This window comes from Ambystoma mexicanum, chromosome 9 (genome assembly GCF_040938575.1).
Source record: "Ambystoma mexicanum isolate Mex_15411 chromosome 9, UKY_AmexF1_1, whole genome shotgun sequence".
Taxonomy (NCBI): Eukaryota; Metazoa; Chordata; class Amphibia; order Caudata; family Ambystomatidae; genus Ambystoma; species Ambystoma mexicanum.
The window spans coordinates 24,000,872-24,017,985 of NC_090931.1; the positions used below are offsets into that span (position 1 = coordinate 24,000,872).

At 54.8% G+C, this 17,114-nt stretch overlaps 1 protein-coding gene across 2 annotated transcripts in view; it reads right to left on the reverse strand.

Annotated features, from left to right (window-relative positions):
* Nucleotides 1–17,114, reverse strand: part of SCN3B (sodium voltage-gated channel beta subunit 3) — a 273,681-nt gene that overhangs the window by 234,729 nt on the left and 21,838 nt on the right. The window contains exon 1 of one of the 2 annotated variants that reach the window (XM_069614102.1): nucleotides 783–901. The exons of the other annotated variant lie outside the window; for it this stretch is intronic. The gene's annotated coding sequence lies outside the window, so the exon portion shown is untranslated. Of the gene's footprint in view, nucleotides 1–782; nucleotides 902–17,114 lie in introns of those variants that run through there. 2 annotated transcript variants of the gene reach the window in all.

The window sequence follows — 17,114 nt, forward strand, 5'->3', positions numbered from 1 at the left end:
CTCAAAGAAAGGGGCACACCCCCCTTCTGGGGTCAGCCTGTGGGGCTGTCCCCCACAGAGGGCAGGTGAACACATGTCCACTTCTGAGGTCTCTGAGTCTGTCCCCCCACCTAGGGGAGGTGAACACATACCCTCGCCTGGGGTCTAAGTGAGAGACAGTCAACACATAGCCCTATCTGGGGTCTCTGAGTCTGTCACCCACAGAGGGCAAGTGAACAAATATCCACTTCTGGGGTCTCTGAGTCTGCCACCCACAGTGGTGGGTGAACACATAGCCCCTCCTGGAGTCTTTGAGTCTGCCACCCACAGTGGTGGGTGAACCTATCACTCTCTTGTGGCAGGAAGGGTGGCGCCCCGAGAACGCGAGATGAATGGAGCACTATTCCTCCGGGGGTCTGGAAGAGGTTCGGGGGTCTACAGAGAGGAGGGGCACGCTGCACTCTTTCCGCGCTGCTACTGGGGAGGGGGTGGGGACAGGGTAACATATGACCCCTTCTGGGCTCTGACAGGGGGATAGGCGAAGCTGGATGCCCAAGGAAGGTGCACACGTCACTCCCCTGGGGCTCAGGCCATGGAGGGGGGTAGCCCACTTTATGAAGCAGGACACCTCTCCCCCCCTGACATCAGACTGTAGACCCCCCCCCGTGCATCGCCGCAAGTCCCCCATGCAGCACGATGGCACAGAATCGCGGGTCTCCGGATTCCCAGCTCCCAGAGGAAGTCCCCATCAGCCCCCTCACCCCACCCCTCCTGCCTCCTCTGCCCCGGGTGAGCCATCTTACCCAGCCTCGCGACGAGCCGAGTCCCTTCACTTCCCTCTGTTTGTTCTCAGCCAGTGCTCCCTCCCCATGGGCTGAGCATGCGCAGAAACTCCCCCATCTCTCACCAGAGAGGACCAAGGAGCGAGGCAACCTCTCTCTGGCAGAGGATGCTCTGCCAACCCGCCCCTCCCCGCCATCAGTACAGAGCAGTTTTACCCTGGCAAAGGGTACTCAGTCAAGACCCCCTCAATCCCCAGCCATCCTTACAGAGCAGCAATACCCTGGCAGAGGATCCCCAGCCACCCCCCCCTACATGCCCTCCAGCAATCCTTACAGAGCAGCAATACCCTGGCAGAGGATCCCCTGCCACCCCCCTACACGCCCCCCCACCCAGCCATCCTTACAGAGCAGCAATACCCTGGCAGAGGATCCCCTGCCACCCCCCCCCTACATGCCCTCCAGCAATCCTTACAGAGCAGCAATACCCTGGCAGAGGATCCCCTGCCACCCCCCTACACGCCCCCCCACCCAGCCATCCTTACAGAGCAGCAATACCCTGGCAGAGGATCCCCTGCCACCCCCCCCCTACATGCCCTCCAGCAATCCTTACAGAGCAGCAATACCCTGGCAGAGGATCCCCAGCCACCCCCCTACACGCCCCCCAGCAATCCTTACAGGCAGGGGAGTTGCTAGGTCTGGAAAAGACCCGGGGCTAAGCTGATGTCGGAACTGTTGGGACTGGGGGCTAGCTAGTCTTTTGGCTGTAGCTCCTGAGATTCTATCCGGGGCTACAACCAAAAGATCAGGGGCTATAGCCCCCTTAGCCCCCCCCTAGCAACGCCCCTGCTTACAGAGCAGCAATACCCTGGCAGAGGATACCCAGCCACCCACCCTCCTACACCCCCCCACTCATCCGCACAGTGCAATGTTACCCTGGCAGAGTATCCCCAGCCACCCCTCCCCCCTACACGCCCCCCCCAGCCATCCGTACAGAGCAGCAATACCCTGGCAAAGGGTGCCCAGTCAAGACCCCCTCAATCCCCAGCCATTCGTACAGAGCAGCCTTACCCTGGCAGAGGATCCCCAGCCACCCCTCCTACACGCCCCCCCAGCCATCCTTACAGAGCAGCAATACCCTGGCAGAGGATCCCCACCCACCCCCCCCTACACGCCCCCACCCAGCCATCCTTACAGAGCAGCAATACCCTGGCAGAGGATCCCCAGCCACCCACCCTCCTACACCCCCCCACTCATCCGCACAGTGCAATGTTACCCTGGCAGAGTATCCCCAGCCACCCCTCCCCCCTACACGCCCCCCCAGCCATCCGTACAGAGCAGCAATACCCTGGCAGAGTATCCCCTGCCACCCCCCCTACATGCCCCCCCAGCAATCCTTACAGAGCAGCAATACCCTGGCAGAGGATCCCCTGCCACCCCCCCTACATGCCTCCCCAGCAATCCTTACAGAGCAGCAATACCCTGGCAGAGTATCCCCTGCCACTCCCCCTACACGCCCCCCCAGCCATCCTTACAGAGCAGCAATACCCTGGCAGAGGATCCCCAGCCACCCACCCTCCTACACCCCCCCACTCATCCGCACAGTGCAATGTTACCCTGGCAGAGTATCCCCAGCCACCCCTCCCCCCTACACGCCCCCCCCAGCCATCCGTACAGAGCAGCAATACCCTGGCAGAGTATCCCCTGCCACCCCCCCTACATGCCCCCCCAGCAATCCTTACAGAGCAGCAATACCCTGGCAGAGGATCCCCTGCCACCCCCCCTACATGCCTCCCCAGCAATCCTTACAGAGCAGCAATACCCTGGCAGAGTATCCCCTGCCACTCCCCCTACACGCCCCCCCAGCCATCCTTACAGAGCAGCAATACCCTGGCAGAGGATCCCCAGCCACCCACCCTCCTACACCCCCCCACTCATCCGCACAGTGCAATGTTACCCTGGCAGAGGATCCCCAGCCACCCCTCCCCCCTACACGCCCCCCCAGCCATCCGTACAGAGCAGCAATACCCTGGCAGAGGATCCCCAGCCACCCCTCCCCCCTACACGCCCCCTCAGTAATCCGTAAAGAGCAGCAATACTCTGGAAGAGGATGCTACAGAAAGGCCTCCCAACAGCAGAATTTCCCCTCCCCCACCCATCACAGAGTGCTTCAGTCAAACACTATCTTCTCTCTGAGAAAGTCACCGCCTACCCAGACTTAAGATACTTAGAGGCCAGACATGCTCACCCTTCCCCAAGCCTAGAAAGTACCCACCGCCCTCTCAAGACAGAACCAACTCAAACCCTGACGCAGGCTACAGAAGGCGTGGCCTCCATGTCCACACGTTGCACGCCCTCCCCAGTCACAGGATGGTATAATCCCTACCAGTTTCTCCATAGAGAGGGCCGATGGCTCCGGAGGGTCTCTACCAGTGCCTCCCCAACCCCAGGCTACAGGAGGTGCAGCCCCCCTGTGCATGCAGAGGCCATCTCGTCCCCGATGCAGGAGGCAGAGCCCCCCCCCACACACACAAACACAAAGCAAGCCCCAGAGGCACAAGGCATCACTACGCAGTGCTATCGACACACCACAACACATGCAACCCAACACAAAACCACACAACGCCATGCCATGCAACACAACACAACACAACACATTACTATGCAACACTATAACACACCATGCCATACACCACACCACAACGCATTACTATGCAAAACAACACAAAACTGCATAATGCCATGCAACACAACACACTGAAGCATATTACTATGCAACACAACACATAACTACACAACCTCATGCCATACAACACAACACACAACTACATAACACACCACCATACCATACAACACAACATAGTACTATGCAACACAGCCATGGAATGCAACAAACCACATCACTATGCAACACACAACACCATGCCATACAATACACAGAGCAATGCAACACAGCACAAAACGTATTCAATAATCCAAAACAATATAACACATCACTATGCAAAACAACACAACACAATACTATGCAATACAACACAAGACATTACTATGCAATATTATCCATGAGAGAGACATGCAGGGGTCCAGCAGCGCATGGACACTTGAACTCTGTAGCCAGATGTGAACCATGCACGAGAGAGAGACATGCAGGGATCCAGCAGCGCATGGACACATAGACCTCTGTAGCCAGATGTGAACCATGCACGAGAGAGACATGCAGGGGTCCAGCAGCGCATGGACACATAGACCTCTGTAGCCAGATGTGAACCATGCACGAGAGATACTTGCAGGGGTCCAGCAGTGCATGGACACATAGACCACTGCAGCCAGATGTGAACCATGCACGAGAGAGACATGCAGGGGTCCACCAGCGCAATCACACATAGAACTCTGTAGCCAGATGTGAACCATGCACGAGAGAGAGACATGCAGGGATCCAGCAGCGCATGGACACATAGACCTCTGTAGCCAGATGTGAACCATGCACGTGAGAGACATGCAGGGGTCCAGCAGCGCATGGACACGTAGACCTCTGTAGCCAGATGTGAACCATGCACGAGAGAGACATGCAGGGGTCCAGCAGCGCATGGACACATAGACCTCTGTAGCCAGATGTGAACCATGCACAAGATATACTTGCAGGGGTCCAGCAGTGCATGAACACACAGACCTCTGTAGCCAGATGGGAACCATGCACGAGAGAGGCATGCAGGAGACCAGCAGCGCATGGACACACAGACCACTGCAGCCAGATGTGAACCATGCACAAGAGAGACATGCAGGGGTCCAGCCGCGCATGGACACATAGACCTCTGTAGCCAGATGTGAACCATGCACGAGAGATACTAGCAGGGGTCCAGCAGCGCATGGACACATAGACCACTGCAGCCAGATGTGAACCATGCACGAGAGAGACATGCAGGGGACCAGCAGCGCATGGACACTTGACCTCTGTAGCCAGATGTGAACCATGTCCCGAGAGAGACATGCAGGGGTCCAGCAGCGCATGGGCACATAGACCACTGTAGCCAGATGTGAACCACGCACAAGAGAGACATGCAGGGGTCCAGCAGCGCATGGACACATAGACCTCTGTAGCCAGATGTGAACCATGCACGAGAGACACATACAGGGGGCCACCAGCGCATGCACACATAGCCCTCTGTAGCCAGATGTGAACCATGCACGAGAGAGACATGCAGGAGTCCAGCAGCGCATGGACACTTGAACTCTGTAGCCAGATGTGTACCATGCACGAGAGAGACATGCAGGGGTCCAGCAGTGCATGGACACATAGACCTCTGTAGCCAGATGTGAACCATGCACGAGAGAGACATGCAGGGGTCCAGCAGCGCATGGACACATAGACCTCTGAAGCCAGATTTGAACCATGCACGAGAGAGACATGCAGGGGCCCACCAGTGCATGCACACATAGACCTCTGTAGCCAGATGTGAACCATGCACGAGAGAGACACGCAGGGGCCCATCGGCGCATGGACACATAGACCTCTGTAGCCAGATGTGAACCATGCACGAGAGAGACACGCAGGGGCCCAGCAGCGCATGGACACATAGACCCCTGTAGCCAGATGTGAGCAATGCACAAGAGAGACATGCAGGGGTCCAGCAGCGCATGGACACATAGACCTCTGTAGCCAGATGTGAACCATGCACGAGAGAGACATGCAGGGGTCCAGCAGCGCATGAACACATAGACCTCTGTAGCCAGATGTGAACCATGCACGAGAGAGGCATGCAGGGGCCCAGCAGCGCATGGACACATAGACCTCTGTAGCCAGATGTGAACCATGCACGAGAGAGACATGCAGGGGCCCATCAGCGCATGGACACATAGACCCCTGTAGCCAGATGTGAACCATGAACGAGAGAGGCATGCAGGGGCCCAGCAGCGCATGGACACATAGACCTCTGTAGCCAGATGTGAACCATGCATGAGAGAGAAATGCAGGGGCCCAGCAGCGCATGGACACATAGACCCCTGTAGCCAGATGTGAACCATGCACGAGAGAGACATGCAGTGGTCCAGCAGCGCATGGACACATAGACCTCTGTAGACAGATGTAAACCATGCACGAGAGAGACATGCAGGGGCCCACCAGCGCATGCACACATAGACCTCTGTAGCCAGATGTGAACCATGTATGAGAGAGACATGCAGTGGCCCAGCAGCGCATGGACACATAGACCTCTGTAGCCAGATGTGAACCATGCACGAGAGAAACATGCAGGGGTCCAGCAGTGCATGGACACATAAACATCTGTAGCCAGATGTGAAGCATGCGCAAGAGAGACATAGAGGGGTCCAGCAGCGCATGGACACATGAACCTCTGTAGCCAGATGTGAACCGTGGACGAGAGATACATGCAGGGGTCCAGCAGTGCATGGACATATAGGACTCTGTAGCCAGATGTGACCCATGCACGCGAGAGACATGCAGGGGTCCACCAGTGAATGGACACATAGACCACTGTAGCCAGATGTGAACCATGCATGAGAGATACTTGCAGGTGTCCAGCAGTGCCTGGACACATAGACCTCTGTAGCCAGATGTAAACCATGTACGAGAGATACTTACAGGGGTCCAGCAGCGCATGGACACATAGACCTCTGTATTCAGATATGAACCATGTACGAGAGAGACATGCAGGGGTCCAGCAGCGCATGGACACTTGACCTCTGTAGCCAGATGTGAACCATGCACAATAGAGACATGCAGGGGTCGGGCAGCGCATGGACACATAGACCTCTGTAGCCAGATTTGAACCATGCACGAGAGAGACATGCAGGGGCCCACCAGTGCATGCACACATAGACCTCTGTAGCCAGATGTGAACCATGCACGAGAGAGTCACACAGGGGCCCATCAGCGCATGGACACTTGACCTATGTAGCCAGATGTGAACCATGCACGAGAGAAACTTGCAGGGGTTCAGCAGCAAATGGACACATAGACCTCTGTAGCCAGATGTGAACCATGCACGAGAGATACTTGCAAGGGTCCAGCAGCGCATGGACACATAACTCTCTGTAGCCAGATGTGAACCATGCACAAGAGAGACATAGAGGGGTCCAGCAGCACATGGACACATAGACCTCTGTAGCCAGATGTGAACCGTGCACGAGAGATACTTGCAGGGGTCCACCAGCGCATGGACACATAGACCACTGTAGCCAGATGTGAACCATGCACAAGAGATACTTGCAGGGGTCCACCAGCGCATGGACACATAGACCACTGTAGCCAGATGTGAACCATGCACAAGAGAGACATGCAGGGGTCCACCAGTGCATGGACACATAGACCTCTGTAGCCAGATGTGAACCATGCACGAGAGAGACATGCAGGGGTCCAGCAGCGCATGGACACATAGACCACTGTAGCCAGTTGTGAACCATGCACGAGAGAGACATGCAGGGGTCCAGCAGAGCATGGACACATAGACCTCTGTAGCCAGATGTGAACCATGCACGAGAGAGACATGCAGGGGTCCAGCAGAGCATGGACACTTGACCTCTGTAGCCAGATGTGAACCATGCACGAGAGAGACATACAGGCATCCAGCAGCGCATGCACACACAGACCTCTGTAGCTAGATGTGAGTCATGTGACCCATGCATGAGAGATACTTGCAGGGGTCCAGCAGCGCATGGACACATAGACCTCTGTAACCAGATGTGAACCATGCACGAGAGAGACATGAAGGGTTCCAGCAGCGCATGGACACTTGACCTCTGTAGCCAGATGTGAACCATGCAAGAGAGAGACATGCAGGGGTCCAGCAGCAAATGGACACATAGACCTCTGTAGCCAGATGTGAACCGTGCACGAGAGATACTTGCAGGGATCCACCAGCGCATGGACACATAGACCCCTGTAGCCAGATGTGAACCATGCACGAGAGAGACATGCAGGGGTACAGCAGCGAATGGACACATAGACCACTGTAGCCAGATGTGGACCATGCACGAGAGATACTTACAGGGGTCCAGCAGCGCATGGACACATAGACCACTGAAGCCAGATGTGAACCATGCACAAGAGAGACATAGAGGGGTCCAGCAGTGCATGGACACATAGACCTCTGTAGCCAGATGTGAACCGTGCACGAGAGATACGTGCAGGGGTCCACCAGCGCATGGACACATAGACCCCTGTAGCCAGATGTGAACCATGCACGAGAGAGACATGCAGGGGTACAGCAGCGCATGGACACATAGACCACTGTAGCCAGATGTGAACCATGCACGAGAGATACTTGCAGGGGTCCAGCAGTGCATGGACACATAGACCACTGCAGCCAGATGTGAACCATGCACGAGAGAGACATGCAGGGGCCCAGCAGCGCATGGACACATAGACCTCTGTAGCCAGATGTGAACCATGCATGAGAGAGACATGCAGGGGTCCAGCCGCGCACGGACACATAGACCTCTGTAGCCAGATGTGAACCATGCACGAGAGATACTTGCAGGGGTCCAGCAGCACATGGACACATAGACCACTGCAGCCAGATGTGAACCATGCACAAGAGAGACATGCAGGGGACCAGCAGCACATGGACACTTGACCTCTGTAGCCAGATGTGAACCATGCCCGAGAGAGACATGCAGGGGTCCAGCAGCGCATGGGCACTTGAACTCTGTAGCTAGATGTGAAGCATGCACGAGAGAGACATGCAGGGGTCCAGCAGCGCATGGACACTTGACCTCTGTAGCCAGATGTGAACCATGCACGAGAGAGACATGCAGGCGGGCACCAGCGCATGCACACATAGCCCTCTGTAGCCAGATGTGAACCATGCACGAGAGAGACATGCAGGAGTCCAGCAGCGCATGGACACTTGAACTCTGTAGCTAGATGTGAAGCATGCACGAGAGAGACATGCAGGGGTCCAGCAGCGCATGGACACTTGACCTCTGTAGCCAGATGTGAACCATGCACGAGAGAGACATGCAGGGGTCCAGCAGCAAATGGACACATAGACCTCTGTAGCCAGATGTGAACCGTGCACGAGAGATACTTGCAGGGGTCCACCAGCGCATGGACACATAGACCCCTGTAGCCAGATGTGAACCATGCACGAGAGAGACATGCAAGGGTACAGCAGCGCATGGACACATAGACCACTGTAGCCAGATGTGAACCATGCACGAGAGATACTTTCAGGGGTCCAGCAGCGCATGGACACATAGACCACTGCAGCCAGATGTGAACCATGCACAAGAGAGACATAGAGGGGTCCAGCAGTGCATGGACACATAGACCTCTGTAGCCAGATGTGAACCGTGCACGAGAGATACTTGCAGGGATCCACCAGCGCATGGACACATAGACCCCTGTAGCCAGATGTGAACCATGCACGAGAGAGACATGCAGGGGTACAGCAGCGCATGGACACATAGACCACTGTAGCCAGATGTGAACCATGCACGAGAGATACTTGCAGGGGTCCAGCAGCGCATGGACACATAGACCACTGCAGCCAGATGTGAACCATGCACAAGAGAGACATGCAGGGGCCCAGCAGCGCATGGACACATAGACCTCTGTAGCCAGTTGTGAACCATGCATGAGAGAGACATGCAGGGGCCCAGCAGTGCATGGACACATAAACATCTATAGCCAGATGTGAAGCATGCGCAAGATAGACATAGAGGGGTCCAGCAGCGCATGGACACATGAACCTCTGTAGCCAGATGTGAACCATGGACGAGAGATACATGCAGGGGTCCAGCAGTGCATGGACATATAGGACTCTGTAGCCAGATGTGACCCATGCACGAGAGAGACATGCAGGGGTCCACCAGTGAATGGACACATAGACCACTGTAGCCAGATGTGAACCATGCATGAGAGATACTTGCAGGTGTCCAGTCCAGCAGTGCATGGACACATAGACCTCTGTAGCCAGATGTGAACCATGTACGAGAGATACTTGGAGGGGTCCAGCAGTGCATGGACACATAGACCTCTGTAGCCAGATGTGAAGCATGCACGAAAGAGAAATGCAAGGGCCCAGCAGCACATGGACACATAGACCCCTGTAGCCAGATGTGAACCATGCACGAGAGAGACATGCAGTGGTCCAGCAGTGCATGGACACATATACCTCTGTAGCCAGATGTGAACCGTGCATGAGAGAGACATGCAGGGGCCCAGCAGTGCATGGACACATAAACATCTATAGCCAGATGTGAAGCATGCGCAAGAGAGACATAGAGGGGTCCAGCAGCGCATGGACACATGAACCTCTGTAGCCAGATGTGAACCATGGACGAGAGATACATGCAGGGGTCCAGCAGTGCATGGACATATAGGACTCTGTAGCCAGATGTGACCCATGCACGAGAGAGACATGCAGGGGTCAACCAGTGAATGGACACATAGACCACTGTAGCCAGATGTGAACCATGCATGAGAGATACTTGCAGGTGTCCAGCAGTGCATAGACACATAGACCTCTGTAGCCAGATGTGAACTATGTACGAGAGATACTTGGAGGGGTCCAGCAGTGCATGGACACATAGACCTCTGTATTCAGATATGAACGATGTACGAGAGAGACATGCAGGGGTCCAGCAGCGCATGGACACTTGACCTCTGTAGCCAGATGTGAACCATGCACAATAGAGACATGCAGGGGTCGGGCAGCGTATGGACACTTGACCTCTGTAGCCAGATGTGAACCATGCACGAGAGATACTTGCAGGGGTCCAGCAGCAAATGGACACATAGACCTCTGTAGCCAGATGTGAACCATGCACGAGAGATACTTGCAAGGGTCCAGCAGCGCATGGACACATAACCCTCTGTAGCCAGATGTGAACCATGCACAAGAGAGACATAGAGGGGTCCAGCAGCGCATGGACACATAGACCTTTGTAGCCAGATGTGAACCGTGCATGAGAGATACTTGCAGGGGTCCACCAGCGCATGGACACATAGACCACTGTAGCCAGATGTGAACCATGCACAAGAGATACTTGCAGGGGTCCACCAGCGCATGGACACATAGACCACTGTAGCCAGATGTTAACCATGCACAAGAGAGACATGCAGGGTCCATCAGCGCATGGACACATAGACCTCTGTAGCCAGATGTCAACCATGCACAAGAGATACTTGCAGGGGTCCACCAGCGCATGGACACATAGACCTCTGTAGCCAGATGTGAACCATGCACGAGAGAGACATGCAGGGGTCCAGCAGAGCATGGACACTTGACCTCTGTAGCCAGATGTGAACCATGCACGAGAGAGACATACAAGCATCCAGCAGCGCATGCACACACAGACCTCTGTAGCTAGATGTGAGTCATGTGACCCATGCATGAGAGATACTTGCAGGGGTCCAGCAGCGCATGGACACATAGACCTCTGTAACCAGATGTGAACCATGCACGAGAGAGACATGAAGGGTTCCAGCAGCGCATGGACACTTGACCTCTGTAGCCAGATGTGAACCATGCACGAGAGAGACATGCAGGGGTCCAGCAGCAAATGGACACATAGACCTCTGTAGCCAGATGTGAACCATGCACGAGAGATACTTGCAGGGATCCACCAGCGCATGGACGCATAGACCCCTGTAGCCAGATGTGAACCATGCACGAGAGAGACATGCAGGGGTACAGCAGCGAATGGACACATAGACCACTGTAGCCAGATGTGGACCATGCACGAGAGATACTTACAGGGGTCCAGCAGCGCATGGACACATAGACCACTGCAGCCAGATGTGAACCATGCACAAGAGAGACATAGAGGGGTCCAGCAGTGCATGGACACATAGACCTCTGTAGCCAGATGTGAACCGTGCACGAGAGATACGTGCAGGGATCCACCAGCTCATGGACACATAGAACCCTGTAGCCAGATGTGAACCATGCACGAGAGAGACATGCAGGGGTACAGCAGCGCATGGACACATAGACCACTGTAGCCAGATGTGAACCATGCACGAGAGATACTTGCAGGGGTCCAGCAGTGCATGGACACATAGACCACTGCAGCCAGATGTGAACCATGCACGAGAGAGACATGCAGGGGCCCAGCAGCGCATGGACACATAGACCTCTGTAGCCAGATGTGAACCATGCATGAGAGAGACATGCAGGGGTCCAGCCGCGCACGGACACATAGACCTCTGTAGCCAGATGTGAACCATGCACGAGAGATACTTGCAGGGGTCCAGCAGCGCATGGACACATAGACCACTGCAGCCAGATGTGAACCATGCACAAGAGAGACATGCAGGGGACCAGCAGCGCATGGACACTTGACCTCTGTAGCCAGATGTGAACCATGCCCGAGAGAGACATGCAGGGGTCCAGCAGCGCATGGGCACATAGACCACTGTAGCCAGATGTGAACCACGCACGAGAGAGTCATGCAGGGGTCCAGCAGCGCATGGACACATAGACCTCTGTAGCCAGATGTGAACCATGCACGAGAGAGACATGCAGGCGGGCACCAGCGCATGCACACATAGCCCTCTGTAGCCAGATGTGAACCATGCACGAGAGAGACATGCAGGAGTCCAGCAGCGCATGGACACTTGAACTCTGTAGCTAGATGTGAAGCATGCACGAGAGAGACATGCAGGGGTCCAGCAGCGCATGGACACTTGACCTCTGTAGCCAGATGTGAACCATGCACGAGAGAGACATGCAGGGGTCCAGCAGCAAATGGACACATAGACCTCTGTAGCCAGATGTGAACCGTGCACGAGAGATACTTGCAGGGGTCCACCAGCGCATGGACACATAGACCCCTGTAGCCAGATGTGAACCATGCACGAGAGAGACATGCAAGGGTACAGCAGCGCATGGACACATAGACCACTGTAGCCAGATGTGAACCATGCACGAGAGATACTTTCAGGGGTCCAGCAGCGCATGGACACATAGACCACTGCAGCCAGATGTGAACCATGCACAAGAGAGACATAGAGGGGTCCAGCAGTGCATGGACACATAGACCTCTGTAGCCAGATGTGAACCGTGCACGAGAGATACTTGCAGGGATCCACCAGCGCATGGACACATAGACCCATGTAGCCAGATGTGAACCATGCACGAGAGAGACATGCAGGGGTACAGCAGCGCATGGACACATAGACCACTGTAGCCAGATGTGAACCATGCACGAGAGATACTTGCAGGGGTCCAGCAGCGCATGGACACATAGACCACTGCAGCCAGATGTGAACCATGCACAAGAGAGACATGCAGGGGCCCAGCAGCGCATGGACACATAGACCTCTGTAGCCAGATGTGAACCATGCATGAGAGAGACATGCAGGGGCCCAGCAGTGCATGGACACATAAACATCTATAGCCAGATGTGAAGCATGCGCGAGAGAGACATAGAGGGGTCCAGCAGCGCATGGACACATGAACCTCTGTAGCCAGATGTGAACCATGGACGAGAGATACATGCAGGGGTCCAGCAGTGCATGGACATATAGGACTCTGTAGCCAGATGTGACCCATGCACGAGAGAGACATGCAGGGGTCCACCAGTGAATGGACACATAGACCACTGTAGCCAGATGTGAACCATGCATGAGAGATACTTGCAGGTGTCCAGTCCAGCAGTGCATGGACACATAGACCTCTGTAGCCAGATGTGAACCGTGTACGAGAGATACTTGGAGGGGTCCAGCAGTGCATGGACACATAGACCTCTGTAGCCAGATGTGAAGCATGCACGAAAGAGAAATGCAAGGGCCCAGCAGCACATGGACACATAGACCCCTGTAGCCAGATGTGAACCATGCACGAGAGAGACATGCAGTGGTCCAGCAGTGCATGGACACATATACCTCTGTAGCCAGATGTGAACCATGCATGAGAGAGACATGCAGGGGCCCAGCAGTGCATGGACACATAAACATCTATAGCCAGATGTGAAGCATGCGCAAGAGAGACATAGAGGGGTCCAGCAGCGCATGGACACATGAACCTCTGTAGCCAGATGTGAACCATGGACGAGAGATACATGCAGGGGTCCAGCAGTGCATGGACATATAGGACTCTGTAGCCAGATGTGACCCATGCACGAGAGAGACATGCAGGGGTCCACCAGTGAATGGACACATAGACCACTGTAGCCAGATGTGAACCATGCATGAGAGATACTTGCAGGTGTCCAGCAGTGCATGGACACATAGACCTCTGTAGCCAGATGTGAACCATGTACGAGAGATACTTGGAGGGGTCCAGCAGTGCATGGACACATAGACCTCTGTATTCAGATATGAACGATGTACGAGAGAGACATGCAGGGGTCCAGCAGCGCATGGACACTTGACCTCTGTAGCCAGATGTGAACCATGCACAATAGAGACATGCAGGGGTCGGGCAGCGCATGGACACATAGACCTCTGTAGCCAGATGTGAACCATGCACGAGAGATACTTGCAGGGGTCCAGAAGCAAATGGACACATAGACCTCTGTAGCCAGATGTGAACCATGCACGAGAGATACTTGCAAGGGTCCAGCAGCGCATGAACACATAACCCTCTGTAGCCAGATGTGAACCATGCACAAGAGAGAGATAGAGGGGTCCAGCAGCGCATGGACACATAGACCTTTGTAGCCAGATGTGAACCGTGCATGAGAGATACTTGCAGGAGTCCACCAGCGCATGGACACATAGACCACTGTAGCCAGATGTGAACCATGCACAAGAGATACTTGCAGGGGTCCACCAGCGCATGGACACATAGACCACTGTAGCCAGATGTGAACCATGCACAAGAGAGACATGCAGGGGTCCATCAGCGCATGGACACATTGACCTCTGTAGCCAGATGTGAACCATGCACGAGAGAGACATGCAGGGGTCCAGCAGTGCATGGACACTTGACCTCTGTAGCCAGATGTGAACCATGCACGTGAGAGACATGCAGGGGTCCTGCAGCGCATGGACACTTGACCTTTGTAGCCAGATGTGAACCATGCACGAGAGAGACATGCAGGCATCCAGCAGCGCATGCACACACAGACCTCTGTAGCTAGATGTGACCCATGCATGAGAGATACTTGCAGGGGTCCAGCAGCGCATGGACACATAGACCTATGTAACCAGATGTGAACCATGCACGAGAGAGACATGAAGGGTTCCAGCAGCGTATGGACACTTGACCTCTGTAGCCAGATGTGAACCATGCACGAGAGAGACATGCAGGGGTCCAGCAGCAAATGGACACATAGACCTCTGTAGCCAGATGTGAACCATGCACGAGAGAAACTTGCAAGGGTCCAGCAGCGCATGGACACATAACCCTCTGTAGCCAGATGTGAACCATGCACAAGAGAGATATAGAGGGGTCCAGCAGTGCATGGACACATAGACCTCTGTAGCCAGATGTGAACCGTGCACGAGAGATACTTGCAGGGGTCCACCAGCACATGGACACATAGAACCCTGTAGACATTTGTGAACCATGCACGAGAGAGACATGCAGGGGTACAGCAGCGCATGGACACATAGACTTCTTTAGCCAGATGTGAACCATGCACGAGAGAGACACACAGGGGCCCATCAGCGCATGGACACATAGTCCTCTGTAGCCAGATGTGAACCATGCATGAGAGAGACATGCAGGGGTCCAGCAGTGCATGGACACATAGACATCTGTAGCCAGATGTGAACCATGCACGAGAGATACTTGCAGTGGTCCAGCAGCGCATGGATACATAGACCACTGTAGCCAGATGTAACCCATGCACGAGAGAGACTTGCAGGGATCCAGCAGCGCATGTCCACACAGACATCTGTAGCCAGATGTGACCCATGCATGAGATTGACATGCAGGGGTCCAGCAGCAAATGTACACACAGACCTCTGTAGCCAGATGTGAACCATGCACGAGAGAGACATAGACCTCTGTAGCCAGATGTGAACCATGCACGAGAGAGACATGCAGGGGTCCAGCAGCGCATGGACACATAGACCTCTGTTGCCAGATGTGAACCATGCACGAGAGAGACATGCAGGGATCCAGCAGCGTATGGACACATAGACCTCTTTCGCGCCCTGATGCTTGCGAGCTCCGGCGCGTTACAAATATATAAATAAATAAATAAATAAATAAATGTGAACCATGCACGAGAGAGACATGCATGGGTCCAGCAAAGCCATGCACAAGAGATACTTGCAGGGGTCCAGCAGTGCATGGGCACATAGACCACTGTAGCCAGATGTGAACCACGCACGAGAGAGGCATGCAGGGGTCCAGCAGGGCATGGACACATAGACCTCTGTAGCCAGATATGACCTATGCACGAGAGAGACATGCAGGGGTCCAGCAGCGCATGAACACAGACCTCTGTAGCCAGATGTGAATCATGCACGAGAGAGACATGCAGGGGTCCAGCAGCGCATGGACACACAGACCTCTGTAGCCAGATGTGAACCATGCACGAGAGAGACATAGACCTCTGTAGCCAGATGTGAACCATGCACGAGAGAGACATGCAGCGGTCCAGCAGCGCATGGACACATAGACCTCTGTTGCCAGATGTGAACCATGCACGAGAGAGACATGCAGGGATTCAGCAGCGTATGGACACATAGACCTCTGTAGCCAGATGTGAACCATGCACGAGAGAGACATGCATGGGTCCAGCAAAGCCATGCACAAGAGATACTTGCAGGGGTCCAGCAGTGCATGGACACGCAGACCTCTGTAGGCATATGTGAACCACGCACGAGCGAGACATGAAGGGGTCCACCAGCGCATGGACACATAGACCTCTGTAGCCAGATGTGAACCACGCACGAGAGAGACATGCAGGGATCCAGCAGCGCATGGTCACATAGACCTTTGTAAACAGATGTGAACCACGCACGAGAGAGACATACAGGGGCCCAGCAGCGCATGGACACATAGACATCTGTAGCCAGATGTGAACCACGCACGAGAGAGACATGCAGGGGTCCAGCAGCACATGGACACAAAGACCTCTGTAGCTAGACGTGAACCACGCAGGAGAGAGACATGCAGGGGTACAGCAGCGCATGGACACAGAGACCTCTGTAGCCAGATGTGAACCACACACGAGAGAGACATGCAGGGGTCCAGCAGCGCATGGACACATAGACCTCTGTAGCCAGATGTGAACCATGCACGAGAGAGACATGCAGGGGTCCAGCAGCGCATGGGCACATAGACCACTGTAGCCAGATGTGAACCACGCACGAGAGAGGCATGCAGGGGTCCAGCAGGGCATGGACACATAGACCTCTGTAGCCAGATATGACCTATGCACGAGAGAGACATGCAGGGGTCCAGCAGCGCATGAACAGAGACCTCTGTAACC